At 47.1% G+C, this 26,788-nt stretch overlaps 1 protein-coding gene and 1 long non-coding RNA gene across 5 annotated transcripts in view; one reads left to right on the forward strand and one right to left on the reverse strand.

Moving 5' to 3' along the window:
- The window catches only part of PEBP4 (phosphatidylethanolamine binding protein 4), a 244,906-nt gene that overhangs the window by 112,129 nt on the left and 105,989 nt on the right, over positions 1–26,788 (forward strand). The window lies entirely within an intron of this gene.
- On the reverse strand, positions 5,081–19,387 carry LOC148109117 (uncharacterized). The gene is made up of 3 exons (XR_015726442.1): positions 19,184–19,387; positions 17,067–17,106; positions 5,081–5,561 (listed from the first exon to the last, which is right to left on the reverse strand). It is a non-coding gene; the product is annotated as an uncharacterized LOC148109117 (long non-coding RNA).

Genomic DNA, 26,788 nt, shown 5'->3' on the forward strand with positions numbered 1-26,788 from the left:
GACTTCTCACTAGCTGTGTCACTCATGGTCACTTAGAAGTCAGGAAGCCCTGCATTCCAAATTTAACTCTGCTCGAACAAATATTTATTGATTATTTCTTATGTTGGATCTGTCGTGCTGGGGACTGGGGATGCTGAGAGAAGACGTGGCCCAGGTCCTCGGGAGCTTCCAAGGCAGATGGCTTATGGGAAAACCATCAAGGAGACCTCAAGGCAGCATGGTGGGCCATGAACACGGCCAGGGAGGGCTGTCTTGGAGTCCTTCCTGAACAACGTGCCAGGAAGCTGGGCTTGGACAGACTAGAAGGGGAGACACCCCTGTGCTCTTGATGCCAGCACAGGGCTTGGTAGAGAGCAGATGCTCCAAAGATCTTTGTGAATGACTAGCTAGCTGTAACTGAGGGTCTTGAAGAAAGTTTCATCCAGTAGGTAACCTGGGTTTTAAGCTCTGTAGACAGAGTCAGATTTTGAGAGGGCAAAAAAGAGAGAAATGGATCAACGAAATGTGGTATATACATACAACGGAATATTGTTCAGCATGAAAAAGGGAGGAATTCTTACCATGTTACAACATGGATGAACCCTAGGGACATTATGCCAGTCATAAAACAACAAATAATGTCTGATTCCACCGATATGAGGCACCTAAAGTGGTCAGATCCTTAGAGACATGTAGCAGAAAGGTGGTTGCCAGGGGCTGGGGGGAATAGAGAGTTGTTTAGTGGGTATAGAGTTCCAGCTTCCACAAGATGAAAAAAGTTCTAGAAATCAGTTGCACATCAATGTGAATGTACTTTATACAGAACTGTGCTCTTAAAAATGGTTAAGATAGCACATTTTTATGTAATGAGTATTCTGGCACAATTTTTAAAAAAAGATGGGGAAGGAAGCAGCAAGAACAAAGGAGTTAAGGAAGGTAAAGAGGCAGAGTGTAGGATGTGTTCAAGGAAAGGACGCTTAACTGATAGGGTCAGAACTTAAAGCACAGGGAGGGAGGGACATGGTAAGAGATAAGGCCAAATGGAAGCCAACTGGGCCTTGAATGCTGTGCCAAAAAAGAGTGGAATTTAAAATTTTGTCTTTGACTCCATATATGGCTGAGGTGGGTCTTATAATATTCTCTTCCACCTTGGCTACTATACAGTCAGCATACATACTGTCTGGGCCAGTGTGCCAAGCTATTATTCCAGTTCTATGCTAACCCAAACTCTTCTGCGAAGCAGACCCCAAGGCTCACCTCACCTGGGACAGTGAGGGCCCATTGCACCCAGGCACCTCTGGCTGCTTCCTCTGCTGCCTTTGGTTTGAACAGGTCCCCCATGGAGTGTTTCAGCTCCAGCTGCACTAATGGAAACTAATGAGATCTCACCCTGATTAGCCCGACTCCTTTCAAATCGAATATTCGTAAGCAACCTCATTGCTACAAGCTCAACTCTTGGCAAATTACTGGCTCAGTGTCACAGACTACTCAAATTTCCCACCCCTGACTTCATCCCAGGGTGCAGTCTCCAGGGGCGTGTGTGATGGCCTCATGATAGGGCTCCCTGGTAGGCGCTGCCTTATTTTGTTTCATCGGCTGGGCTTTTCTCAGTGTAAGACAAAAGGCTTACTTGTTGAAAATAGAAATGAAGTGGCCTATGACATTTTGGAGTTTGTTTTCCTTTGTAAGTGTTTGGGTGTCATGGGGACACCCATGCAACACTGACTTCTAGATGGAGTTGCAAACCAGATGGCCAAAGACAGACCTCTTCGTGTAGCTGTTATTTATTTAATATGAAATTTTAAGGATCCAGTTATCTTCTCTATGTCTCCATTTTTCACATCTAAAATGAGTGTAATAATTTCTTTCTTGCTTTCCAAGGACATCAAGAAGATGTATGGGATAGAGTTGATGACATACTTAGAAATCTGAATAACAGAGTGAATGTTATTGAATGTTAACATAATACTGCACATTCTCTAAGGATGCTGAAACTAAACATTTACCTGTGCAGGTGTATTTTGTAAGCCCCTTAGCACTGCATTTACCAAGATGAAAACAGAAGAAGAAAATTCTTGTTCTGAGATTGATGGTAGGCCTTAAACTGAGTGGTCATTCGTTAGAGCCTGGTTAATTCCCTCCTTGGGCAACAGTGCTAAAAACAGTTAAACTCATTTGATGTCTTAGCCATTTTGCTGCCCAGCCTCTGAGAAAGGAACTTGGTAAGAAGACTTGTGGGAATCTTGACTGTTCCTTTCACCATTTCTACACCCACACCATCCTGCTTTGACCAACTGTGTTGTTGGTACAGCTGAAGCTACACCTTCTCACTGGAGAGGACCCCTCCTTAGTTACAATAGCAGCAAGAACAAAATGCCTCAACCCTCGTCACCTCAAAGGATTCTACCACATGGACACCAGGCTCTAGAAAATGGTGCCAGACATGTTTGGGGTAACAACAAAGACCTTGCCCCACCCTTAGTGCATGAAACATGGACCGTGCACCAGGCACCACGTACCATGGGGCATCTCAGAGTCAAGCCATGGACAACCCCTATTTCAGGTAGTTCTCACAGAGAGCTCTCCTCTTGAATAGTGTTTCCTGTTCATCTCTATGGCTCACTACTCCCTAACTCAATACACTGCCCTAAATGCGTACAAAATGAGACAGAGAGAGAAGCTCATTAGGAATACTTCAGTATTTGACCTCAGTTACTGGCTTTTCAGTTTAGCAACTCACTCGCACCTCCTTCTGTGGTTCTGGACTCCACATCCCACTAGAATCGAGTCTAAGTTCCCCCAACTTAGGGTTCTCCTGTGGCTTCAGATCAAAGATTCATCCTATGAGTCCTGAGTTCAGAGACCCTCCCAAACAGGCTCACTCCTGATCTACCATCCTGGCTTCTAATTCTGGTTCTAGTATTTACTTGCTATGAAGCTTTTTCACTGCACATAGACCAAAATACCCTGTGCACCTACCCTTCCATTCCTGCTGGTTCTTCAAGAACTTGACTCTGGCCATGAGTGTTTCTGTGGTGAGTGATTGCGAGCCCAAGGCAGAGAGAAGAGTGTAGCTTTTGGTATGCACTAGGAGCCCCATGTGATATAAATGGCCACATCAGGGCATTAAACCAAAGTGTGTGTGTGTGTGCGCGTGTATACATAGGGTTACACCACTTAGTGTGCTTTACAAGTAACCCAAATATTTAAGATTTTGAACTATTCTGATTTTTTAAGAAGGAAGGAAGGAAGGAAGGAAGGAGTTAAATACTATAACACTAAAAGATGACTGGTAGTAATGATATCTTGTGTAAATTCCTCCAAAACTTTTATATCTATACTACCTATACTGGTTTATAATTTAATTTTTCACATAATTGTGTATCTATTCATGTCATCACACCCTCATCTTTTATTTTTAATAGCTGAGTGGTATTCCAGGGGATTATGACTCTACCAGACTTCATTTCACCGACTCCCCTTTGTTGGTCATTGTGTTGTTTCCAAGGGCTTTTTCTCTTCACTATTATAAATAACTTGCTGTCAGGAAAGTTTGACCTAAATCTTTGACTATATTTTTAATTCCTTAGGGTAATCCTACAAGAGGAATTAATAGGTCAAAGGGTATGCTCCTTTTCAAGGTTTTTGATATTCAGTGCCAAATCAGCCCCAAGAGAGTTAAACCAACTTCTATTCCCATACCTTCAACCCTTCACTTACGCTGGATATTATAATTTGTTAAAATAATTACCAGTTGATAAGTGAAAAATAATATCTCCCTCTTTGATCATACGAGTTACGTCAGATTTTTTTTCATATGCTTTTTGGTCATTTATATTTATTTTGTGATTTTTCTGTCCATTGTTGCCCATTTTTTCTATTCAGATGCTTTTCTTTCTTTTTTAAAAAAGATTTTGTTTTTTTATTTGAGAGAGAGCAAGAAAGAGAGCCAGAGAGAGCATGAGCAGGGGGAGGGGCGGAAGGAGAGGGAGAAGCAGGCTCCCCACTGGATGTGGCGCTTAATCCCAGGACCCTGGGATCATGACCTGAGCCAAAGGCAGACACTTAACCGACTGAGCCACCCAGGTGCCCCTATTCAGATGTTTATCTTCCCGATCGGTCACAGCTTTTTAACACATTAATGATATTATCCCCTGTCATATATGTTGCAAATATTTCGTTGGTCTTTTGTCTGCTTTTTACCGTATTTATGGTGTTTTTGTTATTGTTGTTTTGAGGGGGATTGTAGATGGATTGTACATTTTGGCATAGTTGAATCTATCAGTCTTTTTCCTTTATGATTTCTAGTTTGGTATCATTGTTGGGAAGACCTTCCCCACCCATTAAAGCATTCTCTCCCGCTTATTTAACATAATACTTCAAGAACCCTGGGCTTCAGGGAGGCACTGCCTCCAAAAGACCCAGCGGGTAAAAGGGAGGACTAAGGAAGGTATAGATCTGAACACAGACCCCACATCTGCTCGACTCTCTGAGAGCCGAGAAAGGACTGTTCTAGCTTTCCAGTGACAATCTGACAAGTCCAGATTCTGCTTGAACATTTCACCCTGGGATTTTGCTTCCTGTTCACATCTTCAGACAAGGTCCCTGGGTTCAGAATAGTGTCAACGTCTTCCCAAGCATCTCTCTCTTAGGGGCTTGTCTGTGCCACCAAACCACGTGGGCTGTGCCCTGACATGTCCAGCCCATGCAAGGGCAAAGGGAGAGGAGAGGGGCTGGCTGCCCCCACCATGATGATGGCAGTGCCCACATCAGCAGGGCCTTGTGCTATTCACACCTGGGCCATGACACCTCTGCTGGGCTGTGAAGATGCCTTTTCTTCCCATGTGTGTGTATGTATGTGTTCAAGCATGCACATATATGCTCACTTGCACAAGCCTGCACACACATTCTCTGCTAGTTAATCCTAAGTGGGAAAAACTGCCCCTGTAATTTTGAAGGGGGAAGTGGAGCAAATAAAACCTTCAGTAGAAATAGAAAGAAAAAGATGTGCACTGAGCATGTGCAGAGTAATTTTTCTTCTGCATGCTTTATTAAAGAATTATATGACATAATTACATGTTATAATGTCTTTACACATATTTATGGTAATTACGTCAATGCACATTTGATGTTCTATAATTACAGTAAATACACAACAATCCTGACAAATCGCTTGATCAAGAATTCAAATTCTCCAAGTGAAGACGGGGAGAAAAGACATTAACTCTTCTGCTTCCTGATTGCCCCAGCGCCTGATTATTCCTCCGCCTTTTCCTGGCAGTTTTGGAGGTTCTTTATGTCCCTGGGTGTCATCAAGGTACAATTACATTCATTTCCACCAGGGATGTTGCTGAGACGGGTCCCTACAGCAACACCACTTATTTTTATTCTCGTTTCCTCCATAGCACTGCTGTGTGTGCCGATTGTGTAGGAGGAGTGGGTGCCAGGCCCCGATAGAGCCCCAGAGGCAGTTAGGGAGTGAAGGTGTGTTCGGTGCCCTCAGGAAAGGGAATTGTCCTGGCAGATGTGGGGAAACATAGAGAAAGTGCCAGTCAGCCTTCATCTCCTGTAGAAACTGGAGCCTTATGGACAGAAACAGCAGCAATAATGAATACCACAGAAGCAGCCCCCTTCCCATAGCCCGCTGCCAATCCCTAAGCCACTTTTTCCACTCTGTATACTCCTGAAGGGCGGGAAGGTGTCCCAATTCCCCAGCACCTGGAATCGAGTGTTGAGTTTTTCATGGTGAGGCTCTGATATCACCTATCTGTATAAAGCATTGTGTCCATTAACTATGCTGGATGGATAGTTCTTGGGTTTTTTTAAGATTTTATTTATTTATTTGGAAGGGGAGAGAGAGAGCACGCGAGCATGAGCAGGGGGGAGGGTCAGAGGGAGAGGGAGAAGCAGACTTCCCCGTTGAGCAGAGAGCCCGATGTGGGACTCGATCCCAGGACCCTGGGACCATGACCCGAGCTGAAGGCAGACGCTTAACTGACTGAGCCACCCAGGTGCCCCTGGATGGATAGTTTTCTTCTCTTACATGAATATTTTACGTTGTCTCATCGTCTCTGGATTCTGGTGTTGGGGTGAGAGTGGGAGTAAGGGATTACAGTTCCTGCTAAGGACAGCTAGTTTATCAGAAACCATCAGCAATTGGCATAACTGCTGTCCCTACCAAGATACATCTCCTGCGATCTGTCCAGTCCCTCCTAAGGTCTGGAGGGAATGTTTCTTTACCTTTGCCCTGACAAGATAAGAATCACCCCGATAAGAACCATCCATGGATTCAGACCATCGTGTATTTAGCCCAGAGAAGGAGTGTTGAGTCTCCAAGATTTGGGCTCCAAATCCCCAAAGGGACGTCACAATGACTCACCTCGGTGGAAGGAACTTACTATGCAAATTATAAATTATAGAATTTAAAGAACACAGGACTAGAGGTTGTGACCATCTCTCTGGGGAGAAAGGCACCTGCCTACCAGGAGCCTTGAGCTAATAGATGTTAAGGAGTTTGAAAAGTTAAAAGCTTTCAATAAATGTGAGGAATTTTCAGGAAACTCCTTCTGGTGCCCAGCACTGACTGCCTTTAGTATGGAAGCAAAGAATAACACTCCTGTTTGCGTTCACCGATTTCATCCCACCTCCATGACCCGGAGAAACTAATTATCCCTGGAACAGGTGGTCTTGGAGGGAAATTGCACTGATCCCCACAGGTGGAAAAAAGAAATCTGTTACACTGGTTCAGACCAGTGTAGGAAAGGACCAAATTGAGGGCTAATGATTCATAAAAGTCACAAACTTATTGACTAATATAATTCTTAGTCATGAAGTCTCCATGTTCCATGCATTCTGGAATCAAAGCAATTACAGATTTAAATGAAGCTGGAATCCTTAGGGCGGAAAATGCTTGTTTTAGCCCCAGATGGGGCTAGAGGTGAGTGACCCGTTACTCCCCCGGTAATGAAAGCGCCTAGCAGACTGCAGGCTTCTCGGGATGGTAATTGCTGCGGGCTGAGATAGGGATCTCACTGTGCTAATGATGCCCTGTTCCTTTTTTTGAGGCCTCACTCCACTTTTCCTGTAGCACCAGGATTGCAAAGAAATGCAGCGCGGTAGAAATGAACACATTAACACGCGCGTCTTAGCATTTTGCATTTTTCAAAAACGTTGCCATCATGTTTTAGTCTTTTTTTTTTTTAATTGTTAATTGCTTAGGACCTGGTAAATTTAGAGGGATGCCTCATCCATGTATTTCAACATGTGAGCAAGTGAAATGGAAACAGATGTAGCATTTTCTTTCTTTCTTATATTTTTTTTCTTTTTAGTGAGGACTTTGCACGGCCAGGAACCATAATTCATATTTTCTTCACACTCACAAAAGACTCTGCTGGAACCAAGTTTGTGTTGGGAAACAGATTTTTCCAGGCTCTTTCTGGTTGGGCGTTGTTGTGGTGTGTTTTTAACTGCTGTTCATTTACCAACTACTAGAAAAGGTGGGCTCAGAGGGAAAGTAGACCAGGGCTGGCTCCCTTTTACATGGGTTCAGAAAGAAACTGGGAGGTCTGTGCTCCTTTGAAAGTCTTTGAAAGTGAGGAGTAGGAGCCCACAAGATTCGTTCATGTAATCAGAGCAAGGCCATTCATTTCACAAAAGCAATTTCTTGCCTCAAAACAACAGGTGGGGGGGGGGGAAGAAGAAAGAAGCTCAGCTCTTCTACTGTCTAAGGGTTGATGCTTTGGAGGTGGAGGGCAGGAGTTTGAAATTAAATATTCGGAAGAGAAATCAGCAAGAGGCAAAATCTCCAGGAAGAGATGTCCATTAAGTCACAGTGATGGGATTGCCAATAAAGTCTGTTTCAGCAGCACCCCCCACCCCGCATCGTCCCACCGGTGGCGTTTGGGAGTTCAATAACTCCCCCAGAGGGACTGTGCTCTATTCTCTACAGGTCTGTATAATCCTTGGCTGCTGAGCTACCGATGGCGGTCCCTGGGGATTGAAAATTAATTTCTTCCCCTGCCCCACACGGCTGATCCCAGCTGGCCTATGGCTCAGCTGTGAGCTGGGGTCAGATGCACGAGACCACCAGGTGCCTGGAGTAAATGATCAGGGCCTTGGGCTGCGAAGGCCTCTAACAATACGGAAATGGCATTTTCCACTTAACTCAATTGCTGTGCACCTGGCTGTCTCTGCGCACCAAGATTCAATTATCAGGGCCAGTGCATGTTACCCCCTTCCCCCTAGTCTTCACCTGCACTTTCTGGGGAGCTGTGTAGTGTCCTCTTTTTCTGGCAGTGTGGGTGATGGGATTCCAACAAGTAAGAAAGAGAAAGGATTTTTCTGCTCACGGTCAGCTTCAGAACCAACTCCAGTGTGCAGTAGGTGGCACCGTGGAAAAGCACTGGAGTGTTCTAGCTTTGTGGCCTTGGACAAGTCACTATACCTTCCTGAGCCTCAGTTACCTCCTTTGTACAATAATAAAGGTATACCAGATGATCTCCCATCTCAGCATCTAGTTCTAAAATCCCAAAGGGGTTTATCTGACGAATGAGGATCCAAAAGTACTTCTTGATAGGAATGTGTACAGTGTCAAAAATTAATTCAGAAGAAGCTGGAATACAAAGTCACGAATAATGGGCATTGGGTAACCCAGTAATCAGTGTGGCTGGAACTCAAGCCAGATGTTTGAACTTTCAGCCCAGGGTCTTTTGCATCCCCTTTCTCAGGAAGCCCAGAGGTCTCTGTAGAACCCTCCGTGTTAGCACTCACTAGAGGCACCTTGCAAGCCAGACGTGGATGGAAGGGAGGAAGTAGAGACTATCACCCAGGGCAAGATGTGTTTGGCATTGTCCCCAGAAAGTTGCCTCCCAGGTCCCCAGCCTCTCGATCTTCAGTTTGTGAGACTGTCAATGGAAACCAGATCCAAGTGTTGCTGATTCAGTGATGTTTGCCCAAATGCTGTTTCCTAAGAACTGTTGGATGCCCAAGATGCCTTCTGAGTCGGTTTTCTTTTTCCAACAAACCCGTTTCTTTTCCTGGAAGTGGGACATGGCATGGAGCCGGTGGAATCTGAACCCGAATCCAACTCCTTTCTAAACTTGGATCCCACTGCAAGGAGAGGGTTTGGGAACCCAGCAGAGGCCCCTTCCCCCACCCCCTGCCCAGGGTCCTGGAGGCTGGGGCTCTTAGTAAGCACCTTCGGCATGCAGCAGCCTTCGTGTTTATGAGCTACACGTGGCTCCATAGATCTGCGCTTCATGGCATTGTCAAACCACGAAGGTATCAGTACCTCCATAATTCAAATGAAGAATTAAGACAGGAAGTAGTAAATGGCAGACTCCACAGTCAGACGGGGGCCCATTGCCCTTGTTCTTTCTAACATCTCTCTCTCTCTCTCTCTCTCTCTCACACACACACACACACACACACTTGCTATGAAGATATGCTCTTTTTCACACCAAGGAAAACCCTTCCTAGGTGGCACAGCTTCAAGTCACTTTGTTAAAAAGGCGCCCCAACCCTTAGGCCAGATCGTAGCTTTTGACTCAACCATTGCTTATCTTCCTGGCTATTTGAACACCACTTTCTTCTCTGGCCTCCCAGCTCTGCCAGCAGACTGGCTCCCTGCCGTGAGGAGGCCGTGGCTTTGTTCTCTCCCAGATCCACTTCAGTCCCTTCCTCCCGCCAGGCCATCCCTTCTGTCCTGTTCCTGTAGTTTGAAATGCTGGCCACTGGGTACCAGCCTCTCCTCTCCTTCCCGTCTACAATCACCCCATCTACCCTGACCCTAAAGCAAGGGAGGCTCTGTCACGCACCAGCCCATGTCCTACGCCCACCACTTCTGCTTCCCAGAACACGCTCAGGACCTTTCTCCCAGCCCCACCCACAAGCTGGCGCCATTCAACAGCAACAGAAGACAGACTAAAGCCATGGACACACGAACGCCTCAGCTGGGATCCATGGGAAAGAAATCGGAAGCTTTTGACATCTTTTAATTTTTTTTTTCATAAAAAGTAGATGTGACAAGTGAAGAGTTGTAGTAACACCCCAGGCCAAGTAACACGTTCAAGACAGCATGGCAGGTGACACACAGGATGTCGCAGAGCATGACAGCAGCACTGGGGACGTGAATAGCATAATGCCACACATCAGCGTTGCCGGCAAAGCCAGTGTAACTTGGCAGTGGGTGTGGAAAGACCGTCTGGGTCAGAAGATGCCAGGAGGAGTGGTGTGTTATCATTAGCACAGGCAGCACTAGATCCAGCCAAGCCTGCTAAGACCGAGTTGCACGTCTTCTACCCCATCTCGCTGCCCTCTTGTTGACCTCAGGTTGGTAGCTTCTCGTTCCCCTGCCCATGCGGTGGGATTTCCACCTTCACAGCTAGACTGTGAAGCATCTTGAGAGCAAGGACCGTGTCCTCAATGTCTTTGGTCTCCACCAGGCCAGAAATATGTCTTGCAGGTAGAAGGCACAGGATATCTATTAATCAAGCAATAGCCGTAATCTATTTTGACGCAGTGCCTCAGCTTCTCCACTTGTCAAATGGGAGAATAATTTGTAAAGGATGGACAGCAAGAAATGCAATATCCATGGAGAATGTTGAAGTCATCTGTTAGAACTGCCTTCATCTTCATTTCTGAGTATGAGCTTACCCATCCATCCCTGCCTGAAGTCAGTGTCATCCCCAGCACTGGCTGGGAAATAAGCCAGCCGGAGCTCTCCAGATCTCTGCGGGTGGACTACAGTACAGCAAAGGGGAGTGAGATACTCTGACTCTGGAATGGCAGGGCCAGGTGCTTCTATGAAGAAATCAGAGACGAAACAGTGCACTTCTGTCTTTAAGGGACACTTCTTCAACAGGAAACTGTTCTACCCCCTCTGCAGCCCCATCTTTTTGTCAAACCCTTTTTTTCTTGGTGACACTCATCTCTTCTCCAAAACACCGCTGAGGAAAGGAAATTTCTCCTTCATTCCTACCTCCATTGCTACTACCAAAAATCCAGTGTCTCTTCCTTTGGGACTCCCCCTCCTCCTTTCTACTTGCCTATTTTTCTCTGGCTACCAGGCATTCAAGATTGATCTGTTTCTTATGGCTCCAAGTGCAGTTTGACTCTGTGCAGGGAAACAGCCAGGAAGAGCTGACAGTGCTGTCAGACAGTGAGCACAGCCCCTGACATACGTGCCTGGGAGTGAGTGCATGCATGCACACGTGCGCACGCGCACACACACACACACACCCCTTTCTCTGAGCCCCCGCAGGATTCCCTCTTTCCATTCCCTTTGGCGAGTCCCACCTGCTCATCCTCCCCTGGTCCAGCCCACCCCACCATCACGCGGCCCATCTCTACTCCTGCCAAGCAGACAGCCCTCCCTTGCCTTCCCACTCCTCACAAATCCAGGACGGGGCACCAGGAGAGCTGCACTCCCTTGGATAATGAGTTGAGAACTTACAGCCCCTCGTCTCTCTCTGGCTGGTGACTGACACAAATGGAATTCATCTTTAATCATCTGTTAACTCGTTGTCTATTATAGCTCTTTAATAGCACCATAGATATTCTTAATGAAGCATGATTTAAGGTATTTACAGCACATGGACCGACAGACATCACTCACAGTGTGCAGGTAATGAGGCATAAAACGGCTTTTGAATTCCCCCCAAAAGAGAAAGCGACACAGAGAGAGAGAGAGAAAGAGCTTTAGCACTGGGATAAAAAAAAAAAATTTAAAAGCCTTGTGTTGTAAGGTTTGTTTTAAAATGTTTAGGCATTTAAAGTCATTTTAGCTCTTTCGAGGTGTTTGGCTCACAGAGTTCAGCAATTACCCCCGCTGAGAGTGGAAGGCTCAGAACCCAAGTGTTCTCCAGCAGCCACCTCAGACCCAGACATCTCTCCTGGAATATTTCAGGGTCTGGGGTGGTGCCAAGCGGGATGCTCAGGGGGGCCCTGACTTCCTCCACATGGAATGCAGGCCTTCCTCTGGTTTCCGGCACTTCCAGTGTTCCCTGGTGCTGTTCTGGGGCACCACATGTTAGAAAGAATAGTAGTGGAATGGGGGGCGGCTGCCCCCACTCCCCCGCGGGGAAGGGGACAGGGGCTGGGGTTGCCTTCCCACCCAATGACATATGCCTGGGGCTGGTGCCCCTGCTGTTGCACTTACTTAAGAAAAAGCCCGAGATAAGCAGAGGATCTAACCTACCACCCCCTCCAACCCTTCCTTTCACCAATGAGGAGACCCAAAGTTATCTGGCTAGTTCGTGACCAAACCAGAACCAAGCCTAGACCTCCCTCTCTCCACACAGCAGTGCTCTTTGTTCCTGCCAGGCAGACCCCATAAAACCTTTAAGAGAGTGAGGATTTAAAGGGACCAGAGAGATGGAGTGGGGGACTCTTTCCCAAGCATATACATTAAAGATCGAGATCTCCCAAAGGAAAAGAGCTCCTTACAGACTTATGTGCCAAGGCATGAGAGTGTAGAGCTACACGACCAGGCTTCCAGCTCTGAGCCCTGCTTGTTGACTGAGCCTAGAACAGACTTCATAATATCCCCACTTCCCTTCTCTCTGCCCCAGAGGGATGGTTCAACAGGCCTTCCCTGCAGTCACGGGACGTTGCTAGGGAAAGTAAGTGGCTTGGGGATAGGGTGGAGATGAACACCACTCACAGGGGTAGAACCAATGTACTTCTATCTTGGGGCCTGGGTCCCTAAGATTCCCTTCTTTATGTGGCTTTTGCAACTGTTATCGCAAGCACATGCTGTCTGTACTTGGTCTGAGCCCAAGGCAAGGGCTGAACAAACTCTATATGCGTACGTGTCATTTGCATCAAATCCCCTTTCTGCAGCTGCCCAGTATTGGCCACTCATGGGTCATGGTAGATACAGACAGGGAATAGGAGCCCCCCAGGCCTGGCGTGCTCCCTCTCAGGAAGGAACAGAGTTGGGATGTTCTGGAATTGGTTGCATACCTCATATCTGGCTTTGGTGGGTATAGACCTAGGCTCTCTGCCACTCTAGCCTTCTCCTCTCCAAGAAAGAAGGCTTAGAATCACAGTGAGGTATCTTCTGTTACCCCTGGGTTACAGCCAAATGAGGGGGTCTGGGGTGGGGTGGGATTAGGACCAGATCTCTCAGGATAGGGTGACAAGGATGCCCATGTTGGGTTAACTAAGATTATCAGATCTCTCAATCAGGAATTCAGCATTTTTAAAAGCTGGAGCCCCTACCTTCTAAGAGCCCCATTTTACCTTTTCCACCCTGGAGAAGGAGTCACAGAGTGGAGGAGGGATTGGCCCAGGTCACATGGCATCAGAATTCTTGGTCCTAGCACTTCCCAGGCTATTGCCCTCCTGCTAAACCAATCTGCCTCCTGAGTATGCGGCGCCTTCCTATGTCTCTGAGGGGCCCACAACCATGGGAGGGTAACATTCTGAAGACATGGAGAGAAGGGGGTCCCCTGGACACACCCAAGGATGGAGGTCTGCCTAGGAGAAGCTCATTGAGCTCAACTTAAAGGGCATTCCTCCTGGCATTTCTAGCCCTTTTTGCTATGTTCTTCCCTACCCTAGCCTCTGCAATCCAAGCCAGTATGTCCCAGCTCTTGCCGACCACGTCATTCATTCATGTATTGATTCATATATTCATTCCAAGCCTGGCCAGACATCATGCCAGGTCCTGAGGATAACCGAGCATCTTGCCCAGAGGAGCCCATGGTTTGGTCAGAAGACAGAGTTCTAAAGAAATGATATCTTAGGGTAGGGTGGGGGCAGTGAGCTGTGCCTTATGGGGCATGAGGGCAGAATAAACCTGGATGGAATAATATTTAGGATGGATTCTCAACCTTAAGTTTGGCAAAACATTTCCCCCAATAGATAGCTAGATACAGAACGGACCAGCCCTCTGATACATGAAGACTCATAGGACGGCAGTACTGGAAGAAGCCCTACAATTTCCCCTACAGTATCCCCACCATGTGATGGTGAATTTACTCTTCTCCCCCACCCTACCCTTACTCCCAAGCTGCCCACTCCATGTCTGCTCATCTCTGACTCTTAAAAAGTCCTCATTCGGGCCCAGTTGAAATCTGTCCCTCCACCCCTTCCACGAAGAAGCTTGCTTCTACCCTTCAAGAAAGAGAAGGCTTATGTGGGGAATTTGTGAGGACCAGACAAGAAGTAGGTGGCAGGCAGGCCCCAGGTAGTCCCAGGATTGGAATTCCCTCCCCACTGCTGTCCTCACCCTTGGACACTGGTCATCCCAGCTCCTCATGACTCTTACCTACATATGACCCTGATTTCTACCACCCTCCACTAGAGAACCTGGTTCAGAGTGCTGGGGGCAAGTAGGATTGGCCCAGCCTAGCTTTTCTTGTGCTGGGCAGACACTAGGTGGTTTATGGACTGCCTGCCCAGGCCAAGTGCCCGCTGTGGTCCAATCAAGGATAGGGTTGAGAGCAGGGAAGGAATCAAGGTCAGGTTTCAGATATGCCAGCCTCCTGCTGTGGGCAAGGCAACAGCTCTGCCAGTGGGTTAGGGGCACACCCATAAAATCCCCTTAGCTGGAAAGGACTTCTCCCTCTCTGAACACCCAGAGCCAGCATCATCCCCCGTCAGAGCTAATTTTCTAAATAGAAATGAGTAGAGAAGTTAGAATGCAGTTAAGTGAAAAAGGAGAAAAAAGCATGCGGAACTTTATGGGGATACTTGAAATTCTCTCACCAGACAAGCCTTGTGATTTGAGATATCCTTGTGGCATGGCCTCATCATAGTAACTTCCTTTTTCTAAGCTGAAAGATGCCAATTTCTATGGCATAAGTGTCTGTGGACACATTTTGGGGGCCTCGTCTTGATTTTCCTTCTGTAATTATTTCTGGAACAATATGAGCACTAGAGTTGATGATTTCTGTAGTATCATTTGTCCTTTCCTACCCATCTCAGTATTGACTGTGCCAAGTTGTGCTGATTCCTGAGGAGGATTTGAGATAACTTGTTCTGAAGATGGAGAAGGCAAGGCCTGAGCGTGAAGTGGTTGCTAGAAATGTCACTTTGAGGTGGCCCTTGGGTGAGCCTGGGCTGGGGCTCCTATGAGTGTCTTTTCTTTTTCCTTCACAATATCATCCTCACCCTTGATTCAGCATCCAGGCTCTTCAGGCTTCCCAGACAACTCAGGAGTGGCCCTTGTCATAAGCTAAAGTCATTACTTAAGACTGTTTCCAACAAACAGGTATGTCTGAGTGTGAAGCTAGGGAAAGAGGAAGGCTGCCATTCAGCCACAAAACATCCACTTGAAACCAGGCCCATCAAGGCCTATTTTTTTTTCCTCTTTTCCAGATGGTTCTGTTCATGGATTGGCCATACAGCAGGTCATTGAACAACTCAGGTGTGCCCCAGGCTCCCCTGGGCCTTATTTCTCTTGTTTTAATTCCTGCCATTAAGAAACGTTTTTAGCAAAGCATGTGCATGACACTAAGATGGGGCCACTAGTTGCCTAGGAAACTGTCCACTCTACACATGTTCCCCTTCCTGGCATCATTTGGATCCAGCTGCCTCGATTGGCCTTCTCCCTTGGTCCTCCTTTGACCTACTCCCCCACTATTATTATGCCAGCTGAGTAGATCCTAACAAGGACTGCCTGTGTCATTTGTGGGGCCCAGTGCAGAACGAAACTGCAGGGCCCCTAGATGAAAAATCACTGAGAATTTCAAGATGGCAACAACAGAGCATTAAGGCAAGCACTGCCCGTCTGAGGGCTGCGCAGGTTCTAGGCCCTGCACACCCTTGCTGTGGCTCTTAGGGCTGGTGACAGAGGCAAGCTCTTTCCACTTTATCGACATAGCTCACCAAAGCTCCACGGGCTCAACCCTGGGATTTCTGAAGTTCCCCCTGTGGAACTTATGTGGGCTCATAATTGTTGGAATCAGGAAATTACTTTTTGTTCACCATTTTCTCTCTTCTCAGAATATATGCATAATATTTCTTACCTCCTTCAGCCCAAAAAGAACATCAGAATCGGCACCTTGGGTCAAAGTGAACCATTGTCTGCCCAGCTGGGAATGCCAGCCACCCTGGCCACCACATCCAGAGACTTTTACTGGCCCTATTCTCCTCTCTGCTATCAGGCCTAAAGGATCTCTTCCTAAAATTCACTATCTACCCAAGAAGCCATTGTGAATTGATAGCCCACTGATTTGTCCAAAACTTTTAAAGGGCAATTTATATTTTCAACCTGTCTCACCTCTTGGGTAATGACGTAGATGAGTTTATGGCTCACTGTGTAGGCTAGTGCTTCTTCTTATCTATTCTAACTGCTTTTTTTTCAAGTATCAAGAGTTCCCTCTTGGGGCACCTGAGTCGCTCAGTCGGTTAAGTCCGACTCTTGATTTCAGCTCAGGTCATGATAGCAGAATCTTGAGATCGAGCCCCATGTTGCCCTGGGTGTGGAGCCTGCTTGATTTTCTCTCTCCCTCTCCCTCTGTCCCTACCTCCCCTACCCACCTGCTCCCATGCGTGCTCTGTCACCCCCCCCCCCCTAAAAAAAGAGTTTCCTCTAATTCCACCTTCCAGGATCTGATGACCAAGACTGGGTTTGAACATTTGTAATCTTAGTGATTTGAAATACTTTGATCATTCCATATCTCCTTCTGGCTTCATCCCATCCCTCATATTCGACTATTATAGTGGCACCTTTCTGCAGCACTGTGAAAGTGAAGACATTGCCTCCAAGCAAACATGAGGGCTCCACACAAATGCAATGCTTTAATTTACACGTGTTTCCTTCCGGTTGAGCCCGACCTTCCCGTGTCCTTGCAGGTCACAGCAGCCCCTTGGTGTCTAGAGGGAATGATCTATAGTGACTGTAATATCCTTTTCTGAGTTGTCCTCCTAGAAATACCCAGAATTCTTTCTGCCAGGCCCAGCCTGGCTTCAGCCAGCCCAGGAGCTCATCTGTCCATATCTCCGTCCTCGCACAGCCTCTCAGGGCCAGCCCGGATTTATCCCCATCACATGGTATTTTCACCTGCCAAAGGATTCCCTGATTATCTGATTACCTGGGGGTGCCATTGTAAACTTCCTCTCCCACACAATTTACATACCGGTGTAGAAGTTCTGGAGTTGAGCCCCAAAGAACTTAATCTGTAAGCGAATGGAGAGAGACATCCTTTTGTTGCTCGTTTGTTGCTGTTGCTAAGCTGTTCCCCACCAATGACAAAATATTTGGCCCCAAAGGTTCTTAATTTTGAAAGTAAACTTGTCACAAGCTTTTGAAAGACTGAATACATTTTCCTTTCCCGCCATTTTTTTTAGCCCCTTAAAAAACTGTAACAGATTAACAAAGCACTTAAGATCCCCAATTTTGGAATCAGAACTGGATTTGATTTTTGATTTTTGCCTTTGCCACTTACAAATAGTGTGCCCTGGGGCACGTTAGTCAATTACCCTCAGTCTCAGTGTTTTCATCTTTAAAATGGAAATAATAATGCTGACCTTCCATGTTCACCGTGGAATTAAATGAGGCAAGGGATTTGAAATCGTTGGCATATAATAAAGCTCAATTAATGGTACCTATTATTTGCTTGTTAATCTTTTACTACTACAATTGCATCAGTTTGTACATCTAGGGTTCACTTTTTATGGACAAGCATTTACTTGAAGGTGAAGTCCTTAGCCATAAGTACCACTAGTAATATATTTCATGCACGCATTCAGAATACATGTTTATTGTACACCTCATGGATAGAGAGGACACTAAGAGGCTGCCCCCAGCCCCTAACCTGGAGGAGCCCCCAAGGAGGTGATAGAAGCAAACATACTAACAATCAATATAAATTCATTCATCTTTAACACAGACATTCTCTCAAGGATCTGATTCATGTTCTCTCCCATCAAGTCTTTAGCCAAAGGAGAAAATGTGGATTTTCCCAAGATTAATCTGGAATTTTCTGAATAGGCAGGAATAGTTCAAAACCCTCTGCTTTCCAGTTTCCTAATAGAAGAACCCAGGTTTTGGGGGGACTCCCCCAGCCAACAGTGCCACATTTTAATTCATACTTGTATATTTCAAAAATTCTTAAAGGCCCATCAGTATCTATGATTCACTGAGTCTAGTTTTAGAGTAGATCTAGAACTTTCTGATCAGTTTAGAGGGTAATTTGAAAGGGAAAGGCAGAGAAAATCTACCCAGTGTCTGAGAATTGTTTTGCGTTGTGATCATCATCAGAAGATGGTTCCCTGATTCTCTACCTGAGCTTTTCCAGGATCTTTTAAAAATCATTTTATAGGTTTCAGGAAAAGGATAGAGTACACACACACACACACACACACACACAGAGTTTTTCACAACAAATGTCTTCTTTGCAGCTGACCAGTCCCGTTCTGTGGGTTTCTTTCAAATCAAAACACTTCCTTGAAATTGGAAGAAGCCCTAGAAATCACATGGCTGTGTTCCCTTAATTCATTTCCTTGTTTCTCCATCAAATTCACTTCTAAAAACTCAACAGTGCCTTCCTCCTTGGCCATTCCATTGGGGGCTCAGGCAAGGGAGATAAGACCACTATTCTTTAGTTTCAGAGGATGAAATTGGACACTTGGTGCTGAGCCCCTCACATGGACAAGCTGGGTACTGGGAAGGCAGACACCAGAGCAAAGACCCATCAGGTTGTTGTACTCATAGTTATGCCTTGTTTAGCCCCCCACAAAGGGACGGAACCCCCACACACTATGCTTACAAATCAGAATTCTTGGAATCCACAAGTATTTGTTTGGGAGCTTTTAATGATGCCTGTGTTTCACACACCACATCTTAATCACCCTTTACACTTCTCCTAACCCTCCAGCAGAAGAATTCTTAATATTTTATAGGACCCCCTCATTCTCCTAATGTCCCTCCCAACCAGAGATTGAGATGATCCCCTCCCATTTTGTGTGTGGAGAGAGGCCCAGACAGACCCAGTCGCTCACCTCACAACCTCTACCTCCCACCGGCACTTCATGATTCCCCAGCATTTCTTCCAGGCCTGGACCCCATCTAGATCCCTGGAGCAGGACATCCAGGCTATCTACAACATCTCTGTCTCTTCCTCAGGTCCCCACCCCTTCCCAGCACCTCCTCATTGGGTGGCCCGACCAGGGGTCCACCCACCTCCACTGGGGCCAAATCCCTTGGTGACCAACACCACCTCCAAAAGGGTGAGCCACCAGCCCAGCCACTTACCCCCATCTGGCTGGGCTTGGTCACCCCAAACAAGTGTGAAAACGCCACCTTTGCAGGCCGGAATCCGAAAGAAATTGGAAACCTGCTGTTAGCTTCATTCCCACTCTCTTCTCATGTTTGCTGTTATTTTTTAACACTTTTTTTTTTCTCATAAAAGCACTATCCTCTTCCCCAGAGCTTGCCTGTAGCGAAGGCATGGTCTGTACAACTGCAATTATTTCAGAGAACAGATGGAGTGAGGAGCAGAAAGTCTGTTAATAGTAATAGAAATGCTACATGTTAACCTGGACAGCACATGATGACAGTCCCATGACTACCCGTTCTGTTCCCACCAGCTGGGCCACCAAAGTAGGAATGAGATATTCACAAACACAGCCATCAGCCACGTAGCCACCTAAAGTTAGAACTCAAATTCCTTCACACTAGGGGCCTTGGCGACTGCTTAGGCCGAGAGCAGAGGAGGCCAAGCCACAGCCCAGCGCCAGGCCTGGCAGAATGGCCCCAGCTCTGTTTCCACTGCCAAGGCTTCCTAGATCAGCTGAGGCCCAGGTCTGGCTTTTAGGCAAATGCTGCATTTGCCAACCCTAACCAGGAGCCAATCCAACCAGCTCTTGGGAGGAAGCTTCAAGTCTGGCTGAGCTGATCTTACGTCCTGGGAGGTATGGGTGAGTGAGAGGCCTGAGTCAGGAACCAGAGCTTCAGCTTCTCCAGGCTGAGGCTGGGAGACAAAGGCAAAGGCTCCCCGGGAAGCGACACAGTGTCAGGACCAGCAGTACAAAGGGCTTGTGGGAAATCTTTTCAGAAATCTTTTCATTCTTCTAGCTCAGGAGAAATAAACAGTGTCCCATCCTGGTATAGGAAATGGGTCCATTTATTTCAACAAATCTTTCCTGACCACCTACTATGTGCAAGAAAATATGCTAGGCACTTCAGGAACAACCAAAACACACTAGCCCTACCTTTGAGAAAATCCTAATCTAGTAAGAGGGGCCAAGAGAAGCCCACCTAGAGCCAGATACGTAGCAGACCATGATAAGTGTCCCGCACTTGTTGGAGTTCAGATACTAAGAACATCTTGTCTGGTTTGAGGGGCTCAGAAGAAGTCTTCCTAGAGGAGATGGGTAGCACTTGACAAGGGCCTTGAAGAATGGGAAGGATTTTCTGATGGGCAGAGAGACCAGTATAAATAAAGGCACCGAAGCCGGGAAGCAAGACCCATACTGGCGATCGGAAGCATCCCCAGCCTTCGTGGGCACATGTAGTGCTGTGGTGGGCTGGGCCAGGCAGGTGACTCAAGAGCAAGCTATAGGAGGCCTCAAGTGCCAGGTTACACACTTCATATTTAAGTCACAAATCTGTGGCAGGCTGTTCCTTAGATTATTGGGCAGTTGTATGCTTGCAAGGGCCAATTCCGGGCTGCTCTTTCCAACTCTGCATTCTGTGGCCTCACGTTGGTAACTGGGATGCTTGGATGGACCGTGGTGTGAATATTTACCCACAGAAATGTGGGAGCATTGCCAATCAGGCTTTGTTTTGGGTTGTTTGTTTTCTAGACAACTGGTTTACCAGGTCAGCCGCAAATGAGTAGAGGGGTAAGAAGGCCAGTGAGGAGACTGTTGAAATATTAGAGGCAGGAGGAAGTCTAGACTCACCCTTGGGTGCCAGAGACAATGAGGAGGGGGAGAATGGGGTCTAGAGAGACCCTAAACTTGGGAATCAAAAATAACTGGGCATGGTTGGAGAGGGAAGAGCCAAAAGATGATTCATGTTTTGAATTTGGTAGCTGACAAAATGGCAGTGCCATTCATAGAAATAGGTAAGTCAGAGGAGGAGCTGGTGAGTGGGATAGACATGAATGTAGCTTTGGAGGTGGAGATATCCACCTGATAACTAACTAGATTGAAGAAGTGATCCACACTCAGCATTGCTTTTGAGCTCTCATCTCCCATTCCTTTTCTTCCGTCTCCTCTTCTCCCTCCCATGCCCTGAGGATCATATCTCAATTCATCACTCGATATGCTGTGATTTCTCTGCCTGCTTGGCTGCGTATGAGACTTTGAAATTTAAATAAGTCCCTCAGCTTTATTAAGACAGAAAAGTTGCAATAGATCAGAGCACAGGCTTTGGGGAGTGGAGAGAGTACAGTGAACTCATCAGGACTTGAACTCACCGCTCGGCCACCTGTGCCCCCATGGCACACAGCCAGAATCCCGTGAGCTAGGCGAACTTCCCTCCCCCAGCCATCTTGAGCGGGCAGATGCTGTGGAGGGACCGGCATCCCCAGAGGACTGGGCAGCACAGTGGCAGAAGGCACTTGATTCAGAGATGCTGGAACATGTTGCCAACAAGTACATCTTTGTAGTATGTATGTTTTAGATTGCACAAGTGTCCAGAGACCTGGGTGTGGAGGAGTCTGCAACACACAAATAAAATACCGTCTTTTAAGTAGAAGTCAGCCCCAAATCTGTCCCTCCGCCTTCTGACCTGTACCTGCCCTTCTGTGAAGGGAGAAGAGGGTGGACTTGGGAGACCAGGGACATGGTTTTCAATCCCAGAGAAGCCATTCACTTGTTCACAGTGACTGGCATTTACTGATCACGTGCAGGGTGCTATTCTGAGCCATTTAGTAGCTCACTCAATGTGTGTAACAATTCAAGAGAAAAGCACTATTATTATTAATATCTCTAGTTTATAGGTAATGAACTTGAGGCCCAGAGAGTTTAGGCAACATATCCAAGGTCACACAGTGCCTGAGAAGGTCACATCACTAAAGTATATTGCCTCAGACAGGTCCTTGAATCCTTCTGAGCCTCGGGTTTTTTTTTTCCAATGTCACACTCAGAATGCTAATCTCTATTTAGAGGAGTTTCACCTGCAGTGGCCCCATGTTTCCAGTAATGTGACTCTGGTCCTACCAAATTATGGCCTTCACTGACAGGGACCCAAATTCCCTGCCAACTCTGACCCCAGCACTCAGCTCTTGCCATATCATCCTTTATTCCTCCTCCTCAACCCCCACCCCCAGCAGGAAGCCTTACCCCCGCTCCGGCCCCATTCTGCATGGAAGTATTTAGTCCCTCACCTGTGTTCCCATAGCCAGCGGCATGTCACGTTGTGCTGTAGTTTGTTTACATGTCTGTCTCCTTGTCACTTTGTGAACCTTTCAAGGGCACCTTTGTATAGATGGTGTAGGATGTAGCCCCAGGTAGCTGAACCAGTTGAAGGAAAGGACCTTTAGCCTGAACAAAAGGTATTTGTGAAGCTATGATAACTGCCTTCAAATGTTTGAAGTGCTGCCATGTGCAAGGACAGGACTCGTTCTGTGCAGTTCTTAAAGAAAGAACAGGATCAAGCCTGAGTTTTAAGGGGCAATTTTGGGGCTCCATGAGACATAGTCCTCTCTAACAAACGGGGCTGTACTGAATGAATCATGTCCCCAGGGAGTGAGGGACACTCATCATTTGGAGCACCATGGAGATAACTGGATGGTTGCTGGCTAGGTTTGCTGTAAAGGAAGCTCTGCCCCCATTTCCTCCCACTATTTCAGGGTCCTGTAATCAGTCCCATTTCCAGACAAACTTAGTCTCTCCAGGGCCATGGAGAGAGCACGAGTTAGAAGGAGGGCTGCGTCTGTGCATGCCCCAGGGTCCCTAGACTAGACTGGAGATGCCAAGGAGCCCTGTCTCTCTGGCTCCAGGCAGCTGGAGATGGGCCTTTTAGAGGAAGTCTTCTGCCTGCCAAGGTAACTGCTACTCCAGGAACCACTGGGAACAAACACTGAGGCCATTTGTTCAGGATAACAAAACTTGACCCAGGGACCTTTCTTCACGGTCTTAAAAATACTTTCACACTTTAACTCACTTAATTTTTAGAATACCCCCATTGTGTGAGACACATATGATTGCCGTTTTGCAGATCGATAAACTACACCTGTGTAAGAATAAATAACTTGCCCCCAAATGCATACATGGAACAGCTAGGGCTAGAAACCAGGTCTCTGTCATTGACTTGAGTTATCTTGCACAACATCAAGATGCCTTTCTGAAGATCAGCCTCTGACACTTTTAAAACCAGCACAGAAAACTGATGTGTGTGTCAGGTAGGAATGTGTTTGGGTTCAAGGAAGAAAATTTGCTACCCCAGGAACTTAGCAGGTTTATTTGTTTCGTGCAACATGTTGAAGGGCTGGCAGTCCCAGGCTGATCTGACAGCTCAAGGACCCTTTCCATCTTTCTGTTTCACCATCCTTACCACATAGGCCTTCAACCTCCTGCTAGGCCCCTCTTTGTCGCAGGATGGCTGCTACCCATCCAACATCACATCCACATTCCAGGTAGGGAGGAAGGGGAATGGGTGGAGACAAAAGGTGACAAGGGTTTTCTCCTAGTGAGCCTGTGCCTTTTATTCTGGAAGATATCCCTTCCCAGGGACTTTCTTCTACATCTTCTTGGTCAGAACATGGCCCCATTTGGTGAAAGAAACACTGAGAAGTCCAATGTTGTAGCTTTCCAGCCTCTACAGTAGAGGAAGGCAGGGAGGGATATCTAATCCATAGTAAAGATACATCTTTTCCAAATAGTGTCAAAGCGTGACATGAGCCCCAGTTCCCAGGCTGTGGTGCCTCTGTGCACATAGCTCAGAAAGTGTCTTTGTCAGCAGCGATGGAGAGAAAGGCTGTCTGTCCCTCTGGATGCCAGCGTGAAATGTGAGTCGGTCCCTGGGGATGAAAGGCTTTAGGCTCAAGGGGCAACACCCAGACTGCATCCTGGCGGGACCATCAGCCCTGGTGAGGAACAGCTGTTACACTCAACCTCCCCCAGGAAGAAGGCTCTTAACTAGATTTCCCATACAGAACTTTGTGGGGGAGGTTCAAACACAACCAACCCACCATGGGCTAAATTTGTATTCCAACCAACATCATAATGAATAGTGGGAGCAGAGGGTGACTGGTGTTTGTGACTTCAGCTTCTCGATTTGGTGCTTGAGCCCCTTAATCTGTAGGGCCCCAGGCACAAGGAAATCCAGCAGTTCGGGGGAGGCCTGTCCTCTTTAGGTAGAGGGCACACACTCTTCTCTGAGAGTGCACTAAAGTAAGAGGTGAGAAGCCGTGGTTTTTAGCCAGTGCAGATTTGGTAAGGGACCTGGGACACCAGACTTCAGGATTGCAGTTCTCGCCCCTAACTCTACGTTAGCGTCACCTGGGAAACTTCCAAATCGACACCAGTGCCTTGGCCCCACTCCAGACCCCTTAGGTCAAGTGTCCAGCCTTGGTAGCTTTGAAAAGCTCCCCTAGTGATTCTAATATTCCCTCGGGTAAGAACTACCATCTTGGAGAATATGGCCCTCCACTTGACCGTGAAACTTCATCATATCAGGTCACCTCAATCTCCCATTCAAGGACCAGTGAGTACTGTAGGCATCAAGCCATCTCCATAATCGTATCTGAAAATGAGAGAGATGTGGTGCTGGTTACTCCCCAGTGTGCTGTAGCCTCCAGTGGGCTGACTGGATATCTGAGTCAAGGAGTCAGGGACCGTGTTGTAAGATGTACCTGGGATTTGTTTTAATCAGGTGTGGTAACGCATGCAGATGGAAATGATGATCATGAAGGAAGGAGTTTGTACTCACAGATCCCTAGAAACAGGAGTCAGGGCACATGACACAGGGCCACATGGGGAAGTACCGGGGGTCTGGCAGGAGGCAGATGGAATGATGAGAAAGCATGGGCGAGAGTCTTTACTGTGATTTTCATGGGAGAAAAAAAATGGGCAAGGGAGGATAATCAGGGTAGACAGGTTTAGGATTGGATAGTTTGAATAGTTCCAGTGGGCTCTGGGGCCTAGGAGCTGCCCCTAGTTGTCTGGTCCCTGGCCCTGGAATGAGTAGGGCAGGGGATAGTGGCTCAGCTCCGTAAAGGAGATGGTAAAGGGCATAAGCTCTGGACTGATAGACTTGCGTTTGAAGAACATGCCCTCAGGTGAGTGTTTGCTGTCTAGGAATTGGCAGCCCCTCCGGATCAGCAAAGCATCAGAAAACAATACACGATTAACATAAGCCCCGTCTTCTCAGTACTTCCAGCACTCAGGACTATCTACCAAAATCTTGTCATATTCTGTCTTAATGCTTTTCATTTCTTGTCTCTGGGAGAGGCAGGCACACATACTCCTCGGATGGCAAGGGGGAGGGGGGGGGCCTCGAGACTCAAGGGTGCACCTCCACGTCAGTCCCTTTCCCTGGGGAATCTCTGCACTACAGAGAGTGTGGCTCGCTGGCCTACTCTGGGAATGCCCACTCTTGAGGCATGTGACCCATCCCTCACATGATCAGCTGTCACTGTGCCCACTCGGAACCACCCCCCTCCCACCACCTGCAGTAATTCCATGTCTAACACCTGTGTCTGGCCATATCACCCCCACGCCCCATTTACAAACCTCCTTGGCATATACGACCTTGCCCATCTCCCTCATCACCTTTGCTGTCTGCCTCTGTTGCCCCTGCAGGCCTCAGCCCCTCGGCCTTGGGAACTCTGGGCTCCCTTTCACATCTCTGTGGCTTTGTGTGTGCTGTTTCTTTGCCTGGCGTGGCTTCCCTCCTGGGCAGACTTCCATTCACCAGGACCCTGCTCAGAGGCAGCATCGTCTGGGAGGCTTTATTTGATCAGAGCAGGCAGAGTTGGTCACCTCCTCAGGTTGGCTCCTGCAGCACCAGCAGTGTGCCTGGTCCTCACGTTATTTGCACACACATCCAGCTCCCCATTAGACCACAATCTCCTCAGAGGCAGAGGCCATGTGTCTCTCACTGCTTATCCTCAGCCCCTCTCATGGTGCTTAGTACATGATAAGAATTCAGTCAGTGCTTGCCGAATGAATGGAAGAGTGAACAAATGATTCAACAAACAAATGAACAATTGAACCACCTGGGCCACATACAGTATTTGTTTCATTTATTCATTCAAAAATATTTATCGAGTGTCTTCTATGTGCCACATGCTGTAATCAACAGGGTATATAATGGTGAGCAGAAACAGACACCATCCCTGCCGCCAAGAAGGGTATAATCTGATGGGGGACATACACATTAATCAAAACTCATGCCAACGAATGGATTATTGACTGTAAACTGAGATGAATGTTGGAGGAGAAGAAATATGAGCATGTTTAACAAAGGAACTTAACATGGAACAGGGCTCAAGAGGACCCTTCTCTAGAGAAGACACCCTGAACTGAGCTCTGGAGTGTGAATAGGAGTTCACTACATTAAAGGGGTAGGCTAGGAATGAGGAATATTCCAGACACAAAGAGAACATACGCAAAGGCTATAAGTGGAGGGAGGAGGGCAAACCCTAGAAACAGGAAGGCCTGTGAGTGCAGGGGACACGTGCACAAAATGACAAGGAGAGGTGGGCAGAGGGCATCTTGTTCAAGGCCTTATAGAACACAGTAAGGATGCACAGAAAGCCAGTGAAGGATTTTAAGTACCAGGATAGCATGATCTTACTTGTGTTTTGAAAAAAATATTCTGGATCCAGGTGGGAAATTGATTAGGGAGTCAAAGTGAATATGAAGAAACCAATTAGGAGGCTGTTATAATAGACAATACGAAAGA

This window comes from Ursus americanus, chromosome 13, assembly GCF_024610735.1.
Source record: "Ursus americanus isolate L20-20 chromosome 13, mUrsAme1.1.p, whole genome shotgun sequence".
NCBI classification, from domain to species: Eukaryota; Metazoa; Chordata; class Mammalia; order Carnivora; family Ursidae; genus Ursus; species Ursus americanus.